We start from the raw sequence: 10,002 nt of genomic DNA, 5'->3' as shown, positions 1-10,002 counted from the left end.
CCCGGGCCTGGAGTGTTTGTGGAGGGAGTAGGAGGCTGGTGGGAGGAACCCCGGCTTCGAGTGCCCTGGGATTGAGTCTCTGAGCTGGGGCGAGTCTCCCCGGGGAAGGAGGGAGGGCAGGAAGCCCTCCGACTGCTGGCCCCATCTCTGCCTGAATCCCACCACGCAGGCAGCTCAGGTTTCTCCTGAACAAAATGCCTTTTTTTTTTTTTTTAAGATTTTATTTATTTGACAGAGAGAGACAGCGAGAGAGGGAACACAAGCAGGGGGAGTGGGAGAGGGAGAAGCAGGTTTCCCGCAGAGCAGGAGCCCGATGTGGGGCTCGATCCCAGGACCCTGGGATCATGACCTGAGCCAAAGGCAGACGCTTAACAATTGAGCCATCCACGTGCCCCCAAAATGCCTCTTATTAGGGTCTGATCCCTAGACTCCAGAAGGCAGTGACGGCCTGTCCACCTCCCGCCCACCTCCTCAGTCCCATGGCCTGGACACATGCCCCCAGGCCTGCTTTGTCCCCAGGCCCAGGCACCTGAGGCGCCCACAGGCTAGTGCAGTCTCTTTGAACCTATAAAGCTGCCAAGAGCTGAGCCCTGCCCTGCTGCCTGAAGGCTCGCTGCTGCCCCCTGCTGCCAGCTGTCACTGTCAGCTAGCTGGGCCACTGCCTTTCCCTGTACTCCCACCCTTGGAATTTTTCTTCAATAGCCACCATTTCTTGAGTACTTCCTCTCTGCATACCATATATACCACTTTTATTACTCTCCTCGATAACTGAGGCTGGGAGGTTGGGTTACATTTCTGAAGGTGGCCAGTGGGAAAGTGGCTTAGAAGGCACTTGAACCCAGGTCTCCTTGACCCCAGGCCCTTACCCGCTACCCTGTACAGACCCCAGAGAGTGTCGCCTCCTTGTCTTGAGTTTGTTCTTTTCCTTATCCCCAGTTCCTGTTAGCCCCGCCTCCAAAATACCTCCCAAACCTACCCACTTTCTCCCCATCTTCAGCTCCCAGCCCCCATTATCACCCACCTGAACCAACGCAGTCCCTTACCCACGTCCCTGGCTCCTGCCATCACCTCCCCTTCTCCACGGTTCCTCACACAGGTGCAAAAGGGTGCTTGTAAACACTCTAGTAAGTTCACACCCCTTCTCTGCTCAAGAACCCTCCATGGCTCGCACCTTATTCAGCATAGCAGCCAAAGTCTTCACTGCGGCTCATGAGGCCCTGCCCCCATCTGCCTCAGGGGCTCCCCCTTGCTGACTCATCCAGCCACCCTGGCCCCAGGGCTTGTGCCTGAAATGCTCCTCACCTGGCTCTTTGTGTGGCTATCTCCTCATCCTTTGGCTTTCAGCTCAGGAATCACCTCCTCCAGGAAGTCTTCTGGGCTCATCAAAGGCCTCTCTTGGTGACCACACATCACCCTCTTTATTTTTCTCATGGCATTTGTCACAATCTGCAAGTATTTGTCTTTTCACTTCATAATGGTTAGCCTCCCCACCCAGCATGTCCGCTCAAAGGGGAAAGAGATCTGGCCTATTTTTTCCCCCCACCTTATCCCAGAGCAGGGCAGAGTGCGTGGTACACAAAGGCACAGAACAGCTGAATGACTGCAAAGGGCTTGGCACAGTGCCTGGCCTGGTGCACAGCGTGTCCACTGTTACTAGTGTGTTAGCATACGCCAGCATCTAAGTTTCCAGTCTTTTATGCATGCTCAAAACTCTCCGGCTGCTGTGTGTGGAGATGGTACCATACAAAAGTGGGAGCAGGAAGACCAATGAGGTTACTGGAGGGGCGCCTGGCTGAGTCAGTACAGCCTGTGACTCTGGGTTTCAGGGTCGTGAGTTTGAGCCCCTGGGTTGGATGTGGAGCCTACTTTAAAAAAGATTTTTGGGGCACCTGGGTGGCTCAGTCAGTTGGGCGTCTACCTTTGGCTAAGGTCATGATCTCGGGGGGGGGTCCTGGGATTGAGCCCCATGTCGCCTCCCTGCTCAGTGGGGAGTTTGCTTCTCCCTCTGCCCCTCCCCCCTGCTTATGCACGTTCACTCTCTCAAATGAATAAATGGAATCTTTAAAAAAAAATTAAATTAAAAAAAGGTTACTGCACTAATCTGGGCACGTGCTGTTGGTGGACTGGACTCAGGTGGTCTTGGTGAAGATGATGAAAAGCATGCAGATTTTGCATGTCATTTGAAGACAGAGCTCGACTTGATTGATTGCATGTGCAAGAGAGAGGACTCAAAGCAGCAGGAGGAAGCGGGGCTGAGGGGAGCAAGCTCAGGCAGAGTCCCGTGGAGGGCACCTGTTGCTTGAGCCCGCAGGGAGCTTGGGCGGATAAGTGACATCTCAGAGCTGTCCTGAACTGGTAGGTCACGGACTAACGGTGGCCCAGGAGCTGACGATCCCAGGCACATCTGATTCTCCTGGGCGTGGAGGCAAAGTGTCCAGTATGACCCAGTCTGATCCTCTTGAGAGTGTTGGCAACGTGGTCCCAAGCCCAGGGTAGTTCTCTGAAGAGAGTTGGTGGGCAGGCAGTTGTGCAAAAGCCCGTAAAGCCCAGGCAGAGATGATAAAGCCGGGCCGAAGGGATCCAGGCAGGTCGGTGTATTTTGACTTGCTTCATACAAAATCTCCAAGGGAAGCGGTCACATAGATGGTTGGATGTGTCGGGACTTCACAGGAGAATTCTAGGCTGGAGGCATGTGATTGGGAGTGTGTTTTGATGGTCTTTGAGATCGTGGGGATGGCTGAGATCACCTGGGGAGTTAAGTGTCCAGAGAGGGGAGGTCTGAGCCCCGGGGAGAAGGAAAAAAAGTGGACTCAGGGGAGAGCCAGAGAGCGGCAGCATCTGGAGCTGTGTGGAAGGCAGAAAGCGTGGGCACAATTGCTCCTGGCTTTAGTGTGGGAGCAAATGAATGGAGCGACTATTTTCTAGCGCGGTAAGGACGTCAGCGGAGGGCGCCTGGGTGGCTCAGTTGGTTAAAGCAACTGCCTTCGGCTCAGGTCATGATCCTGGAGTCCCGGGATCGAGTCCCACATCGGGCTCCCTGCTCAGCGAGGAGCCTGCTTCTCCCTCTGACCCTCCCCCCTCTCATGTACTCTCTCTCAAATAAAAAATAAATAAATAAATAAATAAAATCTTAAAAAAAAGAAGAAGAAGGACGTCAGTGGAGGGCAGAGCATCTGACGTTGGAAGCCGTAACAAGGTGTGAAAAATTGGGGGAACACCGCATGAATGAGCAATGTTAGGACTGTGGGGTTTTTCTCTCCCAAACTCACCAAGGTGGGAGGTGCAGGCAGAAGTGGATTTAGTTTGGGGTTGACAAAGAGGCGCAGGGGCTTGAGGGTATGTGCAAGGGGAGATGCAGGAGGGATGCTAGCTTTCTGCTGTCCAAAAACCGCCCCTAGCTTTCAAAGCACTCGGGGTGAAAGCCAAGGTCTCTGGGGCCCTGCAGGACCTATCCACCCTTTCTTGGACGGCCCTCCCTCCCACCTCTCACCCTAGCCCCCTTCCAGTGCCTCAGACCTCTTTGCTGCTCTTTCCCTAAGCACGGTCAACCTCTGGGACTTTGTACTGGTTGTTCCCTCTGCCTGGAATGCTCATCTCCCAGCAAGCTGCGTGGCCTCAGTCCCTCGCTCCCCGTAAGGACTTTGCTGTGCACTGCGCAACTCAAAATGTCACCTGCCCCAGCCCCGCATCACCACCGCGCTGCTTTATTTTCATCCACTGCACTCGCCACTACCTTGCTTATTGTTTATCACCTGCCTCCCCAGTGAGGTCAGCTCCACGAGGGCAGGGCCATGGGATGGTTTGTTCGCTGTGTCCCCAGCAGCAGCTCCGCGCTGCACAGCTTCAAGGCCAGCTCCTCCCACCCTCCCCGATGGTCTGTGTCACCGGTGGGCTGTACGCAAGCTCTTTTCTGCTTGGGTTGGCCAGCATTCATTTCTGTGGTTTGCAGCTCTGAGAGGTACCAATCCAGAATACTCCACGTGGTGCGGCCAGGCCAAGGGGAGGGAGCCCGCTGCCCTAGCGGAAAGGAGGCCTGCAGGCATGGGTGTGTGGGCTAGTTACAGGCTGGCGGAAAACAAAGTGGCTCTGGCAACTGACAGACACAAAGAGGTCTTCCAATTCTGTAACATTCTCGAACAGGTAAAGCTAATCCAGGGGATGTAATAGGGCCAGGGATTGGCTAGGGGCAGGAGGGAGATTCCTGGGGCTGTGCCGACGCCCCTTATCTTGATTCGGGTGGTGCTCACACAGATGCATATGTAAACAGTTACCAAGATGTACCCGTAAATGATTGTATTATGCCTTCATTGAAAAAAAAAGTGGCTTCAGGGAAATGGGGAGCTCCTCTTCGGCTCCTGTCCGGGAGGTTGGGCTGACTTGGGCACAGTGGGGGCCAGGTGTGGTGGGTGACCCACTCATGCATTTACTCACTGTATCGAGTGCTCTAAGCCAGGGTGAACCAGAACCATGTTCCCTGGTCTGAGTTTACTCTCTGGCCAGAGAGACAGATAATAACTAAATATGTAACAAGTGGTGATAGACACTTTGAAGAAAAATAAAGCAGGATAATCTGACAGTGCTGTTTGAGAAATGGTGGTCAGGGCAGCTGGAGCAGGGAGCTCAGAGAAGTGAGGGAGGGAGCTCTGAATACCTGAGGGAAGAGAGTGTTTCAGGCAGAGGGTACGGCCAGTGCAAAGGCCCCGAGGTGACAGGATGCTTGAGTGAATGGAGGAAGGTGTGAAAGGACATGTCAAACTGTAGATCCCAGGCTCACACCCTCCCAGCCCACCTGCCCGAGCAGAAAGACCTTCTATTTCTCAGATGACTGGAGGCAAGTCCCAGAGTGGCCTAGTCTTTGGCCAGTTCTGGTGAAACACCATTTCTGCACCAGTCACTGGACCAGGAAAGAAGTGGGGTTTTGATCAGCCAGATCCAAGGCAGAGACTGGGTGGTGGAAACACAGTGAGGGAGAGGTGGTTCCCCAAGGGAAAACCTTGGTTTTCAGAACAAAGGGGGAACGGAGACCCAGCAGGCCAAAGCGACCGGCAGCCAGCTGCTCTGTGGGATGAGAGCAAGAGCAAGAACTAGCTAGAACAGCAGGAACTTCAGGACGGCCTAGAGGGCCCTGGCAGGCGAAGATGACGAACTCCAGGTGGCTGGGGTCCTACATACACTTGGCCCGTATGATAGCATCGCTCTGCGGCCATGCCGGTTTTTCTCCCCGCGTCTCAACATCCTGGGGCTCAAACTTATGTGGCCATGATACGGCTCCACTTTCACTACTCGTTCTTTTAATGTAAAATATTGCTGGGGCGCCTGGGCGGCTCAGTCGGTGGAGTGTCAGATTCTTGGTTTTGGCTCAGATCATGATCTCAGGGTCGTGAGATCAAGCCCCGCATTGGGCTCTGCACTTTGCGGGAAGTCTGCCTGGGATTCTCGTTCTCCCTCTGCCCCTCTCCCTGTCACATGCGCGCACGCGCGTGCTCTGTCAAAATAAATATGTTTACTTATAAAATTAAATTTATTTTGTGAGAGAGAGTGCTAGCATGAACAGGGTGGGGGCAGAAGGAGAGGGAGAGGCAGATTCCCCACTGAGCAGGGAATCCCACGACCCCGAGATCAAGACCTGAGCTGAAGGCAGACGCTTAACCAACCGAGCCACCCAGGTGCCCCAAATATAAAATCTTTAAAATATGTAATTGCTGCAAAATACACATAAAAATTACCACCCAAACCATTTTTAAGTGTACAGCTCAGTGACATGAAGTACATTCACACTTTAGTGCAACCATCACCACCCTTCACATCCAGAACATTTTGTTCTTCCCAAATGAAAACTCTGTCCCCATTAAACACAAACTCCCCCTCCCACACGCACCCACCATTCTACTTCCTGCCTCTATGAATCGAACTCTTCCAGAGACCTCTTATGAGTGGAGTCACACAGTATTTAGCCTTTTGTGCCTAATTTCATTTAACGTAACATCCTCTAGGTTCATTCACATTGTAGCATATGTCAGAATTTCCTTCTCTTTTAAGGCTGTAGAATACTTAACATTCCCTTGTCTGCATATATCACAACTTGTTTATGTGTTCATCGACAGACACTTGGGTTATTTCCACCTTTTGCCTATTGTGAATCATGCTGCTATAAACAGGGGTGTGCAAGTATCTTGAGTCCCTGCTTTCATTTCTGGTGGGCATATACTCAGAAGTGGAATTGCTGGATATGTTGTTTAATTTGGGGGAGAATACACCATGTTGTTTTCTTGCTCCATCTTTTAGCTGAGCTTTCTTCCTGGTTGGTTTCATTCTGTCAAGTTCTTTCATCAAGGTCTACTCCCGGCTGCACCCCCACCCCACCTGGTATTTCCCTGGCTTCAAGAATAGAACAACAAGGGCTTCTCATGCAGAGTCCCCGGCCTGGGGCTCACTGGCTCTGACTGGCTGGATTTGGGTCCCTTACTCCTAAGCCAATCACTGTGTCCATGCCATGGACCTAGTTTCAGAGTATGATAGCAGGGACTTGTCAACTGAACTCCAGACTGAGCAAGGAAGAGGGGAAGTTCCCCAAAACACTGTGGTCCACCCACGTCCACTCCGCTGAGAGGGGAGGAAGGCAACAGGCATGGGTCAAAAAGGATTCAGAAGGAAAAGTCCCTCAGTGTGATTGGGGTTAGGGGGCTGAAGTGCGAGAAATCTCTGAAGAGGAGGAAGGCAAGAAATGGAGAGCATGTTCATGAGAACACTAAAGTCCCCGAGGAAGACAGAACCTGGCTAGACAGAGGGAAGGCAAGAGGAGGGGACAGACCTTACTCTTCAACTGTTGAGGGAGAGGCTGTAATGGGGACAGGGGGTGCATAGCCAGATGACAGGGCATGTCAGGGCAGGGAAGTCAGAGAATGGTTGTGCATACAGGGATTGATAACCATGTAGTGCTGGAAAGGCAAGGGCAGTAGTGGGAGGCTGCATCAGGGTGGAGATGAAGGGACAAGAGAGGGCAGGTGGCACCTTGGGGCTTCAGCCTTGCATGGTGACCAAAGAGAACACAGACAAGGAGCAGGATGGATTGTAGCTTGTCAGAAGATTGGGCTGAAAACCTCTCATCCGGCCACTCCTGGTGGGTGGGGTTGGGGTGCCTCCAAGAGAACGTACTTTTTTTTTTTAAACTTATTTACTTATTTGAGAGAGCGAGCACACACACATGCGTTGAGTGGGTGGGGAGGCGCAGAGGGAGGGAATTTTCAAGCAGACTCCCCGTGGAGTGCGGAGCCCGACTCGGGGCTTGATCTCAGGACCCATGAGATCATGACCTGAGCCGAAACCAAGAATCAGATACCTAACCACCCTGGAGCCCCCAGACCGCACTTTTTAAGGGAGCCTGGTTTCCTTGACACTCCAACTGCTGCCCAGCAGCCCTTACTACAAAATCCAGGTTGGATGAGCCACCAGTCCGATAGGTAACAATCAGAACCACACCAGCTTCCCCAGCACTCATTCCATGCATCCTTAGCAAACCCTTGAGATTGAAAAACTCCTCAAATCTGCCCTGGGCTCCTCTGTGAAGACTGCAGTTTGATCTAAAGCCTTTGCTTATAACCATGATCCTATCTACCCCTTTCTGTGTTTGGGGCCGCCTCAAAAGCAAGTTCTTCAGAAATCTAATCTTCGGGGGCACCTGGGTGGCTCAGTCGTTAAGCGTCTGCCTTCGGCTCAGGTCATGGTCCCAGGGTCCTGGGATCGAGCCCCACATTGGGCTCCCTGCTTGGTGGGAAGCCTGCTTCTCCCTCTCCCACTCCCCCTGCTTGTGTTGCCTCTCTCTCTGTGTCTCTGTCTGTCAAATAAATAAAATCTTAAAAAAAAAAAAAAAAGAAATCTAATCTTTGGCCCCTCCCAAAAACCATCTATGGACTTGGGAGTCGGAAAACTAGAAACCTTCCGCGTTCTGCCACTTGGTAGCGCTGTTAGCCTAGTCAAGTTGGCACGCCCGCTGAGCCTGTTCCTTGAAGTGTCCCGAATTGCTGGTCTCTAATTTGTTAAAGCCAGTTATCACCTTGCTTGTCATGATGACCCTAAACAATCTAAATTTACTTTAACCAATTTTACCTGAATACAAGGGCCCTTAAATTTACCAAAACTTTCTTCAGTCTCAAGCTCTATTTAGGAGAGATCTCCAAATTGGTGAAGTGGGGGGGAGCAAGACGCAGAATGTCTACATTTGTGTGAAAAACGGCAAAAAATAAATAAAAAATAAATCTAAGCAACTCTATGAATAAAACACCGTTGTAGAGTTACACACAAAACTTAACACTGGCTGCTAAGGAGGGGAGGCTGATTGATTTAGTCCTCACACTCTTGAACTTTTGACATTTTGTATCAGGTGAACAGATTATCTGTTCAAAATCCTAAATAAAAGGTAAATAGGAGAAAAGCAGTAGGTAGAGTATGCACCCATTTCTGTAACATTTTTACATCTTACTTTTTTTTTTAAAGATCCCATTCGTTTATTTGCTAGAGAGAGAGAGAGAGAGAGAGAGAGAGAGAGACAGTACAAGCAGGGGGAGCGGCAAGCAGAGGGAGAAGCAGGCCCCCCGCCGAGCAAGGAGCCCGATGCGGGGCTCGATCCCAGGACCCCAGGACCATGACCTGAGCCGAAGGCAGACGCTCAACCGACTGAACCACCCAGGCGTCCCACATCTTACCTTTTTAAGAATAGTTATCATTTTGAGGCATTTATTCCGCACACAGAATTGTGCCAAGTGCCAAGTGCTTATCTACAAAATCGTAACCATTTTGTAGATAAGGAAACGGAGGCTCAAGAGAAGTGGGCTGTTTTTGGTCACACCGGGGGACTCAAACCTAGAGCAGATACTGGGTCTTGCATCCTTAACAAAGGCGCTTACATCCCTACATTTCTGCTAGGAAAAACCATTACTATGCCGTTAAGTCTTTAACTCACTTTCAAGAAGGAAACCTTTTCAATAATTCCTTGTTCCGAGTCCCGGCAGTTTCTGAACAACAACCTCGCACATGACAACGTTCCTAATAACGAGGTCTGTCAAGCGCCAGCTTGATTCTGACACTGGAGGGGAGCGGGGCTTCCTGTAGGCAGACTGTATGTACATCGGGGATCTCACGAAACTCCGGGAGGATGCAACAACAACGGGCTTGAAAAGAGAAAGCGCTCGGTCCCCGGCGCCTTAACAACCCCGAGCTGTGGTTGGCCGAGCTTGTGACCGCAGACCCGGCTCTCACACAAGGATGTGAATCCTCCAGCTGGGCCTGTTTCTCCACCTGTGAAAGGGACACTAGAAGACCCCTAGCAGCTGGGCTCTGTCCTCTGGAGGCCGGGCCCGGCAGGGCGGCCAGACGCTACACTGGGGGTTTGCAGGACCAAAGAACTGGAGCGCTCACCGGCGCCGGTCCCGGGGCAGCAACAAGAAGATCTGTCCGGCCGTTGCTGACACCCGAATCTCGGGTCTTCTTGGCCTCTAGCGAGAGATGCAGAGAGAGAGGAGGAAGCTCCGCCAGGTAACCTCGGACGGAGGACTAACCTCCCCGACCGAAATCCGGCCACTATGAGGACACTCACGTGCCTCGCTCTCCGAGCCGTTTCCGCCAACGTACACATGAGCGACGGGCGTAAGATGGCAACCGCGCAGGCGCATAGACTCACAGCAGGGGAGACTCCGCCCCTCGACCTGGATCACGTGGTAATGCCGCTTAAAATCGCCATTGGAAAAAAAGAGCAGCGACCACATCACATGACTCAGACCTACCAATACAGCAAAGGGCAGCGCCAAATTCCTTGTCACGTGGCCAAGGAGGCCTCTACATTGGCCACTGTCACATGATCAAGGCCTCGAAACGTTTCGATGCCACGTGACCAGCAACGCAACGGCTGCGCTCCTGCCACGTGACTGAAGCCCACCTTATCTCTTTTCGTCGCTCCCTCCCTCCCCGGCTTGGCCTGCGTCAAGCGGCAACGCGGCGGCAGGGGGC

Source organism: Mirounga leonina, unplaced genomic scaffold (genome assembly GCF_011800145.1).
Source record: "Mirounga leonina isolate KUSES-001 unplaced genomic scaffold, KU_Mleo_1.0 Mir_94, whole genome shotgun sequence".
NCBI classification, from domain to species: Eukaryota; Metazoa; Chordata; class Mammalia; order Carnivora; family Phocidae; genus Mirounga; species Mirounga leonina.
This window is presented reverse-complemented; position numbering follows the sequence as displayed.